The 18725-nt window shown below is 39.7% G+C and overlaps 1 protein-coding gene across 1 annotated transcript in view; it reads right to left on the minus strand.

Annotated features, from left to right (window-relative positions):
- The window catches only part of LOC5574069 (headcase protein), a 105383-nt gene that overhangs the window by 65462 nt on the left and 21196 nt on the right, over positions 1 to 18725 (minus strand). The gene's annotated exons all lie outside the window — the stretch shown is intronic.

An 18725-nucleotide genomic window follows, 5' to 3' on the forward strand; every position in this document is an offset into this window, starting at 1 on the left:
GACGGTTGTTGTCGTATAGTCGTTCGTAGTCGTCGACGGGGTGGCGAGCCGAACAAATCAAACATTGTCGCCCGAGGCGGCGGCGGGTCCCAAAACCAGGGCGCAATCAGCCGAGCACGGGACAGGAAGGAATTTGGCGCCCAGTTCCGTGTGGCGGTGGAAATTGCTCCGGTCTGGTGGCGCGCAGACGGAAAGTAAACTTTTCTTTTTTCAGGGAAGAGAAGCTTGTTTTTCAAAGATATTGGATTCGGCACCGGGACCGGGAATGGGGGGTTTGGCCCAATCAAGATTTGTCGTAAATAGAGGGAGCAAAATTTTATATTTGATAAAGCGTGACAGCAGCGCTGTGGACAAATAGATGATTGTGCGGCGGGAAGCTGGCAAAGTTTATGGTTTCCAATCAAAGGTGCAAGGAATCTATGGTGGAGATGTTGCAATTTTTTTCTTTATTTTCTACGAAAGAGCAGAGACAAAAAGCAACTAAGTTTAGTGTCTCAACTGGGTAACATATCAAGTATCGTTACAGATAGTAAGAAATGCTGAATCGTCTATTATTTTTAGTAATGAAAAATAAGGTCCGAATATCATACAAAATCATCTGTAAAACTATTTTGCTTTTCAATAATGAATAACTTCCAAAAGCTCTGGACGAATGCTTTGCAAAACTCTGTTCTTTTGCCAAAGGAAAATATCTTTCTTTTATTTTGGTGGCTTTGCGTCATTCGATTGTTCATTGTAGTACTACTGCCACATTTCAACTGAGTTGCAATCATTCAAAGGTACCTGGGTTCGAATCCCAGTACGATCAAGGGTCGTTTTGTATTGCAAATTTCGTCGAGCATACAGAAACTTCATATTTGTCCCAAGATATATGAAAGCTATAACGGTAACTTTGGTAAAGAGAGCTCTGAGTTAGTAGCTGTAAAAGTTTTCTTAGTGTATAGAACTAAGAATCTTTGTTGTTGAATGTAATGTAAATTTACAAAATCAACCACTGAACAGCATCCTTTCAAGAAACTTCCAAAAGAATCGCGATCAAAACCAAACTCATAGACACCGCGATACAAAAACTGGGTCACCACACTTGACTGACCACAACCCAAAACCACCTCCCAAAACAAATCGTAAATCAATCCCACGAAAGCCACAAATCCAGATCTTATCAGCGTTCCACTACTGAACCAAACTACGTATATCGCCCAACAAATCAAACCGCAAAACCTGTGTGAAATGCATCCACCTTCAACCGTGTTTGGGGCTTCTGAACCGTCGAACATCTCGTAATTGGCCCATTCCAGCCAACAGGAACAATCAACAACAGTCTAGCTAGAAGCAGAAGTGCACCCTCCGGCTCTACCTCTCTCGGAAGAGAAGGTGGGTAATTAATACATTTGGAATTAATTGAAGCCGATTAGAAACCAGTACCCAACAGCAGCAGAAGCAGCTATGAGCACTATGGGCGGTTTTTATAGAGTCTGGTGGCCAATGCATATCCGCTGAAGCAGTCTGTAGTTGTTATTGAAGGAAAAAATTGAACATATAAAGTATGTATTTTCATTCCAACAAAACTACAAAATATCATGTGGTCAAAAATTGAAAAAATATGGTTTAATTCTGATAGGTATTTCTTGTTCATCAATTAAAAGTAAACATTTATGTTAAGATATTTCTGGAATATCAGAGTAGTTCTAACATAAATGTTTACTTTGAAATAATGAACAAGAAAAACCTATCAGAATAAAACCATATTTTTTTCAAATTTTGACCACCTGACCGCCCACAGTGCAATGCGTCACAGTTCGTGCACTCTGGGGCTCTAGCTCAGGTTGTGGCTATCATATAAAATTTGGTTCAAATCGAAACAACAACGCAATGCTCACCGATGCGTGCCCGAAACTAGAACCACCACCGAGAGGCGACTAATTAGGTTGTAATTTATGTTAATTTTTGTGGTAAAAGGGCACCCTGGTTTGGTCCCCGGTTGCGTGGGTCGCAAAGCTACCATTTCGGGCGATTCAATTGACGAACAACTTCTGCAGGTCAGGAAGTTGGTTGTAAATTCGGAAATTTCACGGCGGAAAAATGCATTCCACCGGTTTGAGGTGTTGTAAAAGGTGTTTGTGAGATGCGGGAGAAATAGTTGTTCGTACAATTAGAACCTTTATGGTCGTTTCCGCGTGGGTGACTGATTTCTGGTTTTAACGAACGGTAGTCTTATTACAAAATTAATTGTTGGATTATCATGTATGAAGATTTAAAGAATTCAATTTTCAAATATAGGGTAAAAGCACCGGTTTTGGCCAGCCTAAGAGAAATTATCGATAAAAAATAAATGGGAAGCCGTATTTATACTACAAATATGTCAAATGCAAGATTTCAATCCATATTATGTGTGTAAAATATCAAAACAGAGCTAAACCCATTTTTTCGCTTTGAAAATCCCGTTGGTCGGAACCAGTTTCGGCCAGAGATTTAACTTCGGTTTCTTAATTGGCCAATCGCATTGATTTCTCATAAGAGTGGCCAAATTAGGAGTGCCCTGGCCAAATTAGGTGTATGGGAGTTAAAATTATAAGGAAAATGAATTGTTTTTCTTATGTTTTGATTCAATTCGGACGAGTAAATGAATGTAGCTCTATCATGTGAATGTGATCTACTGAACACAAAAGGTTTTATGCTGATTGGCTATGTAAAACGATGTATAATCCCCTATGGCTACAACTGGCGTATGGCCAAAACCGGTGCTTCTACCCTATTCCAGATTGAAAATTGCGGGATCTTAGATAGTTACATATTCCAAAAATGGTCGTATTCGTTGGCATTGCATTTTCAAATTCTAAGAAAGTCGTTGTTTCCTGAGACGAGACTCGCGAAGATGGTCTTCGTTTCCTGTGATTGCTAAGTTTTTTTTCTTATTCCACTCTGTGTTTACATCAATCATGCGTAAGTTGTTCAAACCCTCACATGAATGTCTCGGTTAAAACTGATTGCGTTTGCATAACACCGAAGCATAAATAGCTTTTTGATTGATATTTTATACCATCAAACGTAGCAGATACTAGAAATAACTAGTATTGTGATCAGATTTATCAGCATCTATGGAAAAACTGCTCCGCTGACTGAGGTTTTAATAACAGTTTATTTTGAATACAATACTTTTCCCTTTTTCAGCCATAAAAACGACGGGCTGCATTTGACGTTTCATGACAGCGAAAACTGGGCTGCATATGACGTTGTCTTCGCGAATCTCTCAGGTTGTTTCTAATCACAGGTGTTCCAAGGTGTCCAGCATGTCTCGTTTTTATCATGCAAAAAATCCCAATAGCTATGGAGTGTGCTTCGGAAGCCCACGCAAGCGGTGTCTTTGTTTTCACTGTCGGAGTATTTTTTTCGGTTATCGCGTTTTTCTGAGCAGTGCGCTTTGGAAGCCCATGCAAGCAGTTTCTTTGTTTCACCGCCGGAGTGACTTTTTTTTGGTTTTCGTGTTTTGCTTGGCAGCGGGCCTCGGAAGCCCAAGAAAGCAACGTCTTTGATTGCACTGCCGGAGGGTTTTTTTTCGGTTTTCGCGTTTTGCTGGGCAGCGGGTTTTGAAGGCCGAGCAAACGATATTTTTGTTTTCACTGTCGGAGGGCTTTTTTCCGTTTTCTCGTATTGCTGGGCAGTGCTGGTGATGAAATTAAAGGTGGTTGGCAACTGGTCTATCAATGATGGAGAAATAATTGGTGAGCTCGTTTCATACTTCTATTTCAAATATGTCATACATTTCAGCACAGATATTTTGTGAAAATGGTTTCAATATTACGTTTATGCAGTTATTAAATAAAAACATTGATTAGTTCGTCACTCTAAGTGTCGTAATATTCTTTTTCATATTTTACATAACAAATTGAAATAAACGAACCTTTACTTTTGTTTTCGTAATTTTAAAAAATACATTGAAATGTTCGATACAAAGAGTGTCGATGTTTTCTTCAGTATGGGTTATCAATTAAAACAATATGATGTAACTAATGAATCTTCCCTACTGAAAGAAGCCATCTGGGAGGGAACTGGCCACGATTGAGTCGCTATATCGAAGACCGCATTCCTGGCGACCCTTTGCTGACAAAGACGGATGGAATAGACAGTGTTCTACGTTGTCTCACACAAGACATCGGTGAAGCTGAGCAACGTTTCATCCCATTTTCGCCATGTCAGGGGCGGCTGAGAAGGACCTTAAGTTAAACTGAGCACTATGGTCCTCGGGAAATCTAGGGGGTTGGTGTCAGGCCCTGCAAGCCAGCCATAAAAAAATCAAGCTACGAATAATCAACAAGAGCATACGAACCGGGACAATCGGCGAAGACCACAGCGACGTAACGGGACTAGCTGGGTACGTGGAACTGGAGCACACGCATACTTGCCGACGTTATAAAGGACTGTGGATTCGGCATCGTAGCGCAGCAGGATGTGTGTTGGAAGGGATCAATGGAGCGAACATTTAGAGGCATCCACACTATCTACCAGATCTGCGGCAACACACACGAGCTGGGAACAGCTTTCATAGTAATATGCAGAAACGCGTGATCGGGAGGTGGCCGATCAATGAGAGAATGTGCAAGTTGAGGCTCAAAGGCCGATTCTTCAACTTCAGCATAAGAAACGTGCACAGCCCTCACTCCGGAAACACTGATGATGATAAAGACACATTTTACGCGCGCGTACGACAGCTGCCCAAGTCACGACGTCAAAATCATCATGGGAGATCTAAACGCTCAAGTTGGCCTGGAAGAGGACGAACGAAAACGACTTACGACTGATTGATTTCGCCGCCTCCAAGAATATGGCCATTCGTAGCACCTACATCCAGCACAGCCTTTCATACCGATACACCTGGAGATCACCACAGTAGGCAGAATCACGAATCGACCACGTTTTGATTGATGGACGGCACTTCTCCGACATTATCGACCTATCGTGGCGCTAACATCGACTCTGATCACTATCTGGTGCTGGTTAAAATGCGCCCAAAACTCTCCGTCGTTAACAACGTACGGTACCGACGGCCGCTCCGATATGACCTAGAGCGGCTCAAGCAACCGGATGTCGCTGCTGCGTATGCGCTGCACCTCGAGGCTGTATTACCGGAAGAGCGTGAGCTGGATAGGGGCTTCATGAGGACTGCTGGAGAACAGTGTAAGCAACCATCAACGATGTATCTGAGAGCAACGTCGAATACGTTAGGGTTAGACGGAGTCGACGGATCGATTAGTTTGACCATGAATTTAGGTAGATTCTAGAGGAAAAGAATGCAGCGCGGGCGGTCATGCTACAGCAAGGGAGTTATCAGATCATCTTTCGTCGTCTGTCACTCGTAGTAAATGAGTTCGTGGGAAGTTTTCAAGCCGGCTTCGTGGACAGCCCACCGTCAACGGACCAAATCTTTAGTGTACGGCAGACCCTCCAAAAATGTCGTGAATACCAGGTCCCAACGCATCACCTTTTCATCGAAGCTTTACAGATTACATTATTTATGTGCTACATTAAACACTCATAGAGATTAGATAAATCCTTAAAGCCCCAAAAATGTAACTCGAAGCGCAAACTGATTTATCGTTATTGAACACTCAAAACAGATTTAAGCGCACCTAGCTTAGGAGGCAATTCATTAGAAAACATTCTATTTCAAGGTTTTTTCTAAAGTCCTTCTTGATTCGCAACCAAACACAAAAATACAATTTCGAACCCGAATTCATCCTTCGGTCGAACTGACCGCGTGACGAGAATCCATTAATAAATCCACTCCTCCGTTTTTTCGGGGGGTTTTAGCCAAATCACGCTAAAACCAGTATCGCAGCCGTGACTCTTCGGGTCGGCCAATAATTTATGGGACTGCGCTATCTCCGCACCCGATCCGCGCGTGGAACCATCCAGTGCCCGAAAAAATTGGAAATCGATTCGGTTTGGTGGCATTACCAGCACCACACAATCAAAGAAGCAGCAGAAGCAACAGCGAAAGTAAGAATTGTGGAAAAAAGGATAAATTTTATTCGAAAACCAAAAAGAAGCGCTGCTTTTGGAACCAGTTTTGGCCCGAAATAATGAAACCGGCTGTAGTGATGCGTCCAATTCTGGTTCTGCAGCAGCAGCGACGCAACGCAACGATGGCACCGGTTGGTGGTGTATTGTTTGTAACCTTTAAAATTCAGCAGCCCGCGAATAAAGAGCGCCAAGTACAAAAGAGGTAAGAGACGCAGCACAACTACCTACGACGAAGAACCCGAACCGCGCACGCCGTGATGCTATGTGCCGAAGGAAGGTATTGTTCCCACCGATTGCGATTGCTGCCGCGCGCGATGAAAAGACACGCTTGGCAACGATTGCATAATAGGGTCCGCCGCGGAGAAGGGGAAGTTTCGGGAGCAGGGTACACACATATTATCGGGAATTAAAAGAAGCGCAGTGCCGAACACCGCCAACCGAAGGAACGAAAGAAAGGTGAGCCCGTTCCGTTGCTTACTTTGTATTCCGACAATGGAGCGAAGATGTGTCTCTGCACTTTTATTAATCGGAAAAGAACAGCCGAATTAGGACGGGATGGAACGGTTTTGAATGGAGAAAAGATTTTTTTTCTGGAGGGATTTGCTTTGTGATTTTATTGAATACAAGAAGGGGTATGTTTTGAAGGGTAAGCGTGTGTAATATATTGTTATGATAGAACTTTAGGTGGTTTATATCTATTTCTTGGCTTGTTTTAAGTTCTAGCGATACAAATAACGATTCGGAAAAGCTTTAAGATTTTTGCGGCTACCAATTTGGTTAGGTTGCGAAAGTTGAGAATCTTACTTACGCTGTTTTGTAAATACTTAAATTGAACGATCTAAAAGTAAAAAATCGAGTTGAATTAGATCGGAACGTGTAGGATTCATAAATTAAGTTAGTTTGCTTCTCTGACTTGAGTCTGTTTGAATAAGTTTGAATAAGGGACAAAACGTAGAAAGCAGCGAAATTTCAAAGACGATTTGGAAATGTTTTCTAGGATTGGGTGTCAAAACGTTGAAAGACACAATGTCCAATTGCAAAATTTCGAATGCCAAAACGTCGAAAATCACTGTTAAAATTCACTACTTTCGACGTTTTGTCCCTTTCGACGTTCTGCGATTCGACGTTTTGCCTTTCGACATTTTGTCCCTAATCCGAGGTGTGCGTTTGGCACATAATGACCTAAGTCGAATGACAAAACGTCGAAAGGACAAAAGGTCGAAGGGACAAAACATCGAAAGGACAAAAGGTCAGAAAGAGATAAATGGAAGAAAACGCAAATTTTGTGAAAGAATGATATTTTATCGAAGGGATAAATATTTCACTGACGTTTTATCTGTTTCGACGTTTTGAGATTTGACGTTTTGGCATTAGACGCTCTGTCTTTCGAAGTTCTGTGTTTCAACATTTTGTTTTTCGACATTTTATTCCTAAACCAATGTGCGATTGGGTGACAAAACGTCGAAAGACAAAACTTCTGATTCCCACATGTCGAATGTCGAAACGTCACTGTTTCACGTCGGAAGATTAAACGTCGAATCCCAAAGCGTCGAATCCCAAAAAGTCGAAAGGACAAAACTTCGAAGGGACAAAACGTCGAAAAGAAAGAAATTGAAAGAAACGAAATTTCGAGGGAGAATGATTTTCTTCCGAAAGAATGAATAATTCGTTATGTGCCAAATGTCATTCGTAGCATATTTAATCGATCCCGATGATAATAAAGTCAGACCAACAAGGTTTAGGGACAAAACGTCAAATGACAAAATGTCGAAAGGGACAAAACGTTGAAAGCATTCAATTTTCAACAGCCGTTTAGAATTGTTATTTCTTAATATCTTGTTGGATTAATTGCGCGAATTGAATAACGTTCGGCGTAGTGAATCATTTATTCTTTCGGAAGAGAATCATTTTTCCAAGCAATTATCGTTATCTTACAATTGTCTCCTTTAGACGTTTTGTCCCTTTGACGTTTTGGAATTCGGCGTTTTGTTCTTTCGATGTTTTGTCCACAGACAAACAGACGTAACACTTCGCGAACAAATCGCGATCAAAATCATAGTCGCGAGGACACGTACGCTCAATGCTAAAATGACTGTGTTTGGCCGATGGGCTGACAGGTGGCGGTAGTGTGTAAACGTCAAACACGAACATAAACGATGCGAGCGCTGCAGGTGGTGGATTGGCCACCTACAATATATTTGAATCGACCGTTAAAAAGGTGTTCGATGGACATCGATGAGAGTGTGACGTCTGTTTGTCTGTGTTTTGTCCTTTCAGTGTTTTGTCTTTCAGCATTTTGTCCCTAAACCTAATGACCCAAGTTACCATTAGCCCGCAAATTCGCCTTTTTAAGCTTATGGGGCTATTATACGACTAACATAGGACATGTCAGTTGTACAACTGCACTATATTAGCAGGCAGGGTGAATTCAAGTGATAGTTGGTTACTTGTTACTTGTTTTGTCTTTCGAAGTTTTGTCACCCAACCTTATTCAAGATATATCACTATGAATACACTCTGAGTCTGCGGAAGTTTTAAGGATTTTTCTGATTATTGCACATATTTATTGATTCGTCTATGCAGGCGTTTTTTCTCGGCTCTGTTAATTACTCCAAGGAGTTGCTTCAACGATTAAAGGGATAATTTATCATAATATGCTTTAGCGACATCACCGGAAAGAACTTTCTCCTGGACTCTGCCAGAAGTCTTCTGAAACTAACTAATGAATACTTAATAAATTGAATAACTGTAAAGTAATGACTAACTGGAATGGGAGGAACAGCTGGAATAATTGATGTAGTATCCCAAGCAACATTGGTAGCTGAATAACTGTTTGAAGCTACCAATGTTATTTTTATGAAAACTTCAATGCACTTTCTAAGGAAATTTTACTTGAGAAATGTTTGAAAGAACAGCATGAGTAATCGGTGGATGAAACGCTTTAGAAATACCTAGAAGAATTTCTGAAGACACGCTATGAGAAATTCACAGTTGAATTTGGCATCCTACCTGGAAGAGTTCTTAATAGATTTCCAGAAATAATCACTGGGGGAAATTATGAAACGATTCCGAGTGGAAGGTGTTGATGCGTTCTTAAAAGAATTGATGTACAAATGGTTAGGAGAATTATTGGAATATTCGGCATAAAAACTCCTGGAGAAATTTATATAGGATTTCCTGTAATAGTCGTTAAACATTTTTTCCCAGTGCTTTGGAATAAACTCCTATGAGCTTTCTCAAAAAACCTTCTGTAGGAATCTTTGGAAGATCTCCTAGAGTAACAACTGCAGAAATGGGTGGAAAAGATAGTGGGAAAATCTCAAGAGGAAATCCTGCTGAGGTAGTTCTTGCAAAACTTTCAGAGTCAATTCTTGTTGAAATTACTTTAGATGGTAGCGTTCGTGAGTTTCAGAATTACCTTAGAAAACTTTGAAAGAAATTCCTCTAAGAATGTTTTGAAAAATCGCTGGAGGAGTTTTTAGACAAATTCCAGGGAGAATTGGTGAAGGAATCTTTCAAAGAATTTCTGGAGTGATCCCTGGACCAGTCCTTAAAAGTATTCCAGTTGAGATCTCTGGCATACTTCCATGGATTGAAATTTCCAAAGTAATCCTTGTAGAAATCAAAGGAGGTAATAGCCTGGGATTGTTCAAGGATTTCCTAAAAAAAAATTCCTCTAACAGGAAGAATAAGTGAAGGAATCTCCTAAATAATTTCTAAAGCAATCCCTAGAGGAGTCCTTGATGGTGTTCCAGGAGAAATCTCTCAAAGAAAGAATGAAGCTTTTTTCTCTAGAAATCTGAGAAAAAACATTCGGAGGAGACAGAGAAAACCTTCGAAGTTACTTGGCACTGGAAGCAGAAAAAATAAATCATTAGCAGACCTAATCGTCTAAAATAAGAAACTATACAGAGATTTGCACTCAAATAGTGACCAAGTCTCTTAAAAGAGTTCTTCTACCAGCCTTGTAGTCGTCTCTCAAATATAGTTCAAATCCTAACCCAAAATTACAACTTTGATCGACTAGATAAGTACTACTTAGCCAATCTGTCTCACTTCGTTGCATCCGAGCTCGCACCAATTCACTCCCACTTGCTGCAATGTGCTCGGCAACGCCAACAATCCATACCAGACCATGGTGCTAACGCAGTTGACTCATCGAGCCATCATCGGCGTGCGTTAATTTGCGCCGTTTTTCACCTTCCACCGGGGTTTTCATCGGATTCTCTTTTCTTTTGCCAAGCGCGAAAAAAAAAAAACGCACACTCACACGAAACGTCAACAACACAAACTTCAAGGTTATCACGCGTTTCACGGATCGTTTGTCTGCAATTAGAGTGGATACAGAAGCAAACGCAAACGAACGGATGGATGACCGAAAGAGCAGCGCTGATCACAGCGCTAGGGTTACCATGTTTGCTCTAAATAGAAAGAGAACTTTTTTTTCGACTCTGTGGAAGAGTACAAAAGAACGTATTCTCATAAACTGAAAATTCAGTTTTCTTAAAGCGTTTGTTTCATTTTTTTTACGTTGACTGGTTTTGAGCTTTTTTCAATTTTGGAACATTGAGGAGTCTAATAAATGTGCTTCTGAACAACTTTTCCGAATACGCCATCTATCCAAGTGGTCAGACTACTGAGATATTCGCAAAACAAAAGTTTTATGTTCACTAGCGCCACCTTTTTGTCAAAATTTGAAAGTTTTTGACTCAACTAAAGTTAGCCGTTGAACTACTGAACAACTTTGTCAAAGACGACATATTTCTCAGTGGTCAAAACAAAAATTCTATACAAACTAGCGCAGCCTGGTGGCAAAATCTCAAATCTCTTGGCTCAAATTATGTTAGTTTTTGTGCTACTGAACAACTTTGCCGAAGACGCCATCTTTCCAAATGGTTGGGATCCTAAGATATTTGCAAAACAATAGTTTCGTGCGCCGCCTTGTGGCATAATTCCGTAGCTGAATGATCACCGCATGTCAGTCCTTGAGCGACTGAATGATTCTCCTGAAGATACCAACCTTCCAAAACATCAGGGTCTAGAGATGTTACAAAGTTTGTATTCATATCACTTACGGTTTATTCAGCGCAAGTCGGAAGAAGCGCCCCTACCGGCCAAGTTCTCAACTAAAAGGATGATCCTCCCAAGCTCCGCAACCAATTGTCTAGTAGGAGACCTTCCTGTACGTCTGGTAACCCTAGCTGTGTGTGATTCACACCCCTCCTCGTCACCGTCGTCGTATGAAAAGCGCGTCAGACGCGAGCTACCTACGCCGACTGCCTGCCTGTCACGCAAACCAGCTGCAGCACATTTTTTTGTTTTTGGTTCGTTTTTCACTTTATTTGATCCAACGCGGGAAGCAGAGCGTTTGAAACCTATACCTAGCTACTAGAGCAGAGGATCAATTAAATTGCAAATTTTTGACGAACAAAAGACTCAGACAAACAATCGGTAGACTACAACTGACGGCGATGGCTGCAGCGGCTGAGTCGGCGCTCGTGTTGCATAATTCGCACTGTCGACGGATTCGCTGGTTGTCGTCTGCTCGTAGTCTGCAGGGTGTCTACGAAGCGCGTAGTTTGTTTTTACTTTTCTCGAAGGGTAGTGAAAGATTTAGTAATCACTCGGAAACTCTTATTCTTCCTAGAGTTACTTCTCGACTACGACAGATTCTACAGTTGAAAATTGAGAGCTTTCGTTATTTGGGAAAACGTAAAAAAAAACCTGAACCCGGCTCGGATTTGAACTTTTAACCCTCATCAGTATTGTTTTGCAGCTTTCCGCTATGACTATTTGACACAATTTTTACTTTAGATATTTGATTAACAATTCTTTGATCGTTCTGTTTTCTCTGAACCCAAGAATCTCTTCAGGTGAATTACTCCGAATTTGTTCTTTTGTTTTTGTTTCAGCGGTTGTATTTTGGTTGGTATTAAAAAAAAATTTGGTTGGTATTAAAAAAAAAACAGAAAACGCGACATGTGTATCGCTTTCGCGAAATGGGCGCCCTCATGCTAATCTTAATTACCGCCGTCGATCAGCGATGCGACCAAGTCCGGAAGTCGGTCGATCGTGTGTTGACGGTGGTGCCAGTCCACAGGCCGACGACGAATGGGTACCACGTTGACCTTGGACTTTAAAGTGGTTCAGTGGTAATCCGACGAAGTAAGTGTGGGAGCAGGAGAACCTGACGACGACGACGACATTTATTAATGCCATTGTGTGCTAAACATGCGAATAATTAAGTCATTTGTTCTAGTTTTCGGGTTCGGAAGCGATAAATTTGTATGGGAAATAGCTGGGTGCTTTGGGGATTGTATGTTTTTGATTTAACAGACATAACCTGACAGAAGTTGTGTCCTGTCCTGGTTAGGTCAGTAGGTAGTAATGAATTGGTTTTTGTTTCACCAATCCGACGCATTGGTCAAAAAGCGTTGATTGCACCTATCTTTAGTGGATTAATCCCACGATTTGGTGAGCAATGACATTCTACAGACATTGCGGGGCAAATGCCCCGGGCCACCGATAAGAGGGGCCCCCGAGGAATCAAAAATAAAAACAAAAAAAATTTCAATATTTCCTCTTTGGACATACAATTCAAATACAACAAGTCAACATTCGAATATTTGAAGCTAAAATCTTCAAAGTTCTTCACGAGTTAGTTTTAATTAATTAAAGGAGACAATTTACACCGTCTTCAGCCAAAGGCTGCACAGACTGAACATTCACGAACATTAGGCAACGGACAACACGAAACACCCAGTGGCCCAGTGATGAATTTTTCGTTTGACGAAAAGTTTTCACCGACTGGAGCGGGAATCGAACCCACACCACGTGGCACAATACGCCTAGACGGCTGACGCCGCTAACCGCAAGACCACGAAGCCCACATTGTTTTATCTCGCTAAACATGATTTCAAAATCAAAAAATACAACCAAACCTGTAAAGCACTGCTTGATTCAAAGAGTTTATAGGTTTTCTATCCGAACTCTACAATTGAAATATATTTGCAAAACTTTCAGAAACAACTTGAAGTGTAAGGGAAATTATTTTGTGACGCTATAGTCAGTTTTTAAGTACTTTTTCAGTAAAGACTTAGTACTCTTTTTCAGTAAAGACTTAGAGTTAACATGGAATATAATCCATAGAATATAAATAAAAAAAATGCGATAACCAGAGAAGAACTGGAAACTTGTACTGGCCCATCCATAAATTCCATATACATTGTGTTACAAGTAGGTTGGTGAGCATATAAAATTGGCATTATCAATCGATTGTAAAAGAAAATTTCATATATTTTATAAATTATCAAAAGATTCATATAACGAGCCAATGGTCAAAAAAGTTCCAGTCAAAGAATCAAAAACTATAAAGAAGAGAAAATTTCGATTAATTGCAACTAAAAAAATTGATGATAATAAAGCCAAGGTCAGAATAACTTGAATTTAATTTAAAGTTCCAAAGGATTCATAACAAGCAATCGGTTCGTTTAGTAGCATCTTGAAACTTTCGGTGTTGCGATAATGATGAACGCTTGAGACTCTCCTGGACATGGAGTGCATGGAGAAAAAAAGGGTGATTTTTCAATTAAAGAGGATCATTGCATATACAATTTAGGACAACGTGTGTGTCATTATATCAACTTGTTAGTTTGTTTTTTTTTGGGTAAACTAAAAATATAGTGGTGTGATATGATGCAATTTTCTATATAAAGGGATTGAAAACTTTGAAAAACGACCTTGAACTTTTCAGCAATTTTTCTTTCCATTCAAATTATATAGCAGCCAAAAAACTGTTTGAATTATGAAGTGTTCCCCATTGGACGAAAAATCACCTAAACACTATTGCGTGGCTTGAAAAAAGTCAAAATTTTTGCAATGCTCATTGCTAATAACCAATCAAAATGTTACGTACGCCCCTTTGCACGTGGGGTCCTCATACCTAAGACCGAGCAACTCATTCAAAACTCAAATTCAATACTTTAGTTTGTGGAATCTCAAAACTTGCTGAATTTTGTATCATGGGGCCCCAGTTCTGAGATCTGACCTGGGCCCCCGAAGCCCAAATCCGGCACTGAATATGGCCTTAGGACTTTGGTCAAATGAAATTTGGTCAAGAGTACATTTAGTCGAAGGCAAATTTGATCGAATGGGCATTTGGTCGAATATATTTTGAACATGTCGTCGAATGATATTTGGTCGAATGAAAATTTGGTTGAAAGCTTACTTTGAAATGCTTCTATTCATTTGTTATTCGAAATAAGGCAAATATAAAGGATTTGGATGGTAATTCAAGTGAATTTTTTAAAAGTTACAGTTACAGCCCTTCAAAATGATGTGGGGCATATTGATCCCACAAAACAGACAAATGGTAAAGTACCCTATAGACAGAACTTTAGATGTACTTCATCATAGGCGTTTCCTTAGAACTATGACCATCAACAGTGGCCCCTATATTCTACTATAAATGTGTATTTTATGCAGACAATTCAATGTGACCGTTCGTTGAATCTAAAATGAAGAATCTAAAATGATTTATCCATCAGGTACTCCTCCCGGAACACCTTAATGGACACCCCCGGAAATATCTCAAAATAATCCTCGAGGAATACCTCCAGATCCTCTAGTAATACCTCCAGAGATCCCTTTAGGAATTCCTCCTGAATTACTATCAAAAATACTTAAAGAGGTTCCTCCAAGATTTTTTCTAGGATTAACAGCATGGTTTCCTCCAGGGTTTACACCAGGAATAACTTTAGCAACTCTGTGAGGAATACCTTCAGGGATTCTATATAATACAACTTTAGGGTTTATCGACTACATCCAGGTGTGTCTCCAGAAATACTCTTGGTATTCCAAGAGGATACCGTCAAAACTTGCTCCATGAATTGCTGCAGGAAAATCTACTTGAATTTTATCAGAAACAGGTCCTAGAACTCCTTCTGGCATTCATTTAGCAATTCTCTCCTGGATTTGTAAAAGGTTTCTTCAGGGATTTCTCAATTAACTTTTTTGACGATTCTATCAGGAATTGCTGCAATAAATCATGGATACATTTCCGCAGGAATACCTGCAGGTAATTCCCTCAGAAATATATCTAGAATACCGCCTTCAGAATTTTCTCTTGGAATGTCACCATGGCATTTTTCATGGAAAATCTTCAGGAATGCTAGATATAATACCGTCAAAAATTCCATCAGGAATACCTCCAGCTATACCTCCAAGGGTTCTTTCAGTAATATCTCCTAGGATCCTTCCTAGAATACCACTAAGGATCCGTCCTAGAATTCACACAAGGATTTTTTTCCGAAATTACACTCCCGTGCAAAAGTTTGGGTTCACCCCCTCAAAAACATACAAAAGTGTTCTGTCCATATCTCTGTGATTACACGTCCAATTGAAACTCTTTAAGCCGCATTCGAAAGGCAAAGAGTTATTCTTACTTCGTATGTATTTTTCAAAAAACATTTTTTGAATTTTATATACTAATTTTTTACTTATAGTTGTGACATTTTTCAAAAAACACACTGAAAAATCATATTGAATTTCCTCAGCATTGGGTCGACCAACATTTCAAATCAATGTGTCATTAGAATTGTAATCTTGTATTCTTTGAAGAGACCCCACGAAATTTTGGCGGAAAAATCTGGAAAGTATTCAAAATCAATGAAACAGTCAGTCAAGTCATCGTGCAAAAGTTTGGGTTCACCTGAGCCGCACGCACATCATTTTTGTCAATATCTCTGCCATTTTTCAACCGATTTTAATAGTTTAAAGCTTTATTGAGCGCAAATAATGGCGTGTACATGATTGGTTTGAGATTTCACAGATTTAAGTCAGTTTAGGTGAACCCAAACTTTTGCACGATACACCATACTGAGGGGCGAACCCAAACTTTTGCACGATGACTTGACTGACTGTTTCATTGATTTTGAATACTTTTCAGATTTTTCCGCCAAAATTTCGTAGCGTTTCTTCAAAGAATATAAGTTTACGATTCTAATGACACTTTGATTGAAAATTTTGGTCGACCCAATCCTGAGGAAATTCAATATGATTTTTCAGTGTGTTTTTTGAAAAATGTCACAACTTTAAGTAAAAATTTAGTATACAAAGTTCAAAGAATGTTTTTGGAAAAATACATACGAAGTAAGAATAACTCTTTGCCTTTCGAATGCGACTTAAAGAGTTTCAATTGGACGTGTAATCACAGAGATATGGACAGAACACTTCTGCATGTTTTTTAGGGGGTGAACCCAAACTTATGCACGGGAGTGTACGTTAAAAGGCTCTTTCCACGTATGTTTACAAAGATTCATTCAGAAAAAAAATAAATAGTTTTCCTTCTAGGGTTCTTCCTGGAGCTCTTTATTATTTTTTTCAGGAACTCTGCTCAAGATATTTCCAGTAATTCCTCCAAATATTCATCCAGAAAATTCTTCTAGGTATACCTCCAAAATTGTATCAGAAATGCCTCCAAAATTCCTCCAATAATATTTCAAGGGATTCCTTCAATAATCTGCCAAGGGTTCCTCCGGAAACTCCTCAGGCAATTTCGTCTGCAATACCTCCAGGAGCTCTCTATTTTTTTTCTTTAGGGTTTTTAGGATTTCTTAATTATTTTTGCAGTGATACGTCTAGAAATTTGCATGGGGATTCCTCTGGAAATTATTCAGGGATTCCTCCAGAATACTAGGAACACCTGCAGGGATTCCTTCAGTGACTTCTGCAATGACTCATTGAAGATTCACTCCAGAGTTTGTAGCAGTAACATCTCATGAGATTTTTTTTCAGGATTTCTTCCAGATTTTCGTCAACTAGGTGTTACAAGAAAACCTGCAGCAATTTTTCCAGGGATTGCTCTACAATTTTTTGTTAGGATTTCTCTGAAAAATCCTCCGTGGATACTTCAGAGAATTTCTCCATGATTTCTTCCAAAGATTCCTTTGTGCATTTCTTTAAGAACTTTAGAGAGGGAGAAATCCTACAAAAAATTGCAAATGAAATATTTTCAGGAGTTCTGAAAGAATATCTATAATAATCTATGATATTTTTTTTGGAACAACCCATAAATGTTTCAAGGCAAACCTTGGAAGAAGTCTGTAAAGCTATTCGTCGAAGACATATTGCAACAATCCAAAGCATTAAGAATACACGAGTACTTCCACCAGGGCAATTTCAGAAAGAAATTCTAAAGAGAAAATGTTAAAGGAAATTTTTGAAATTGCATTAAAAAAAATCTTCGAAATCGTAAGGAATTTCTGAAATTTCTGAAAAATCGTTGTAAGAATCGTATAACCCTATATTCTACTATAGAGGTGCATTTTATGCAGATAATTCGAAGTGACAAAGTAGTTATATGCCATACCGTTTCAAATCTGAGTCCCATATTCATACGTGTCATACATTGAGTCAATTACAAGTACTTCAACTGATGCCGCAGGAACCGGTTCTAGACAATCTAGAACTGTCCAGAGTCGTTCCAAATGAGTTAAAAGAATTGGAATATACTAATGGTATATTACTCATTTAGATAGATATATTGAATATTGAATATTGAGTTTTTGTTTTCAAGTTTCTGATTTTCAAACATTGGTTGTCATGCAAAGTAGTTTTGAAAAGCAACAGAAGCCTATTCAGATTAGATTTTATCTGACACAGCAATGCTTCCTTAATCAGGCAACTGATTTCATCGTAATGAGATGCAATGCTCTAGTTATCAAACTCCCATAACTTGATTATGCGGCTAAGCCCATACAAATTGAGTTTTGAATACCCAATCAAACTACACAGCACTATAGCCAGCCGTTAAACCTAACATCCTATAACTGGTGTCCCACTTTCCTCACGAAGATGATTTTCATATTTCAACTTTAAGCACTGAACCGGCACGCAACGATGCATACTAATTCGGCGCAACAAAGCGAAAACATCAGAAAATCTATTCTCGAGAAAATCGTACACAATTTGCCAAAATCACCGACGCCGCCCCAGTAGAAAAAAAAGAAGGACATCCTTAAAACCGGCCGTCTTTATGGGCCCATCGTGACCGAACCCGCTTTCTCTCAGGAACAAAGCTCATCCGAACAACTCTCAGTCGAGAACCCATTCTATTACAACCGGTCGTCGGTCCGGTCCAATCCAACCAAAGAAAGAAAAATCAGTATTTCTAGTTTATGGAGTTGGTTTCCTTCCCGAAAGTAGGCCTTTTTCGGCACTACTGCCACCAACGCGACACCAAACTCGTCGTCGTCTCCTATCGAGGGAGTGGAAATGATAAAATTTTATCTCCCAAAGTGGTCGTAGCTTGTCTTAGCGAGGACGTCGTCACCGTCATCGTGTTGGAGTAGTGGTTCCCAATCTTTTCCTCTCTAATATTTCAGAAACGTCTAGTGATCCAAAAATAAGTTTTTCCCAGTGAAATTTTATTGAAAATTCAATAACTTCTATGTGAGACAGTGTTCGAAATAGATTTCAAGAGTATAACTTGCAGACCCACCATCTGTTTGTTGATTTTAAGGCAGCGTACGATTCAGTGAAAAGAAATTAACTGTGGCAGATAATGTCTGACCATGGTTTTCCGGCGAAACTAATTAGACTGCTACTTGCAACGCTGGATGTTTCGAAATCAAGTTTTCGGATTCAAGATTAGTTGTCAACCTTGCATGAGACGTTAAACGGATTGAATCAAGGAGACGCACTTT

Source organism: Aedes aegypti, chromosome 1 (genome assembly GCF_002204515.2).
Source record: "Aedes aegypti strain LVP_AGWG chromosome 1, AaegL5.0 Primary Assembly, whole genome shotgun sequence".
Taxonomy (NCBI): domain Eukaryota; kingdom Metazoa; phylum Arthropoda; class Insecta; order Diptera; family Culicidae; genus Aedes; species Aedes aegypti.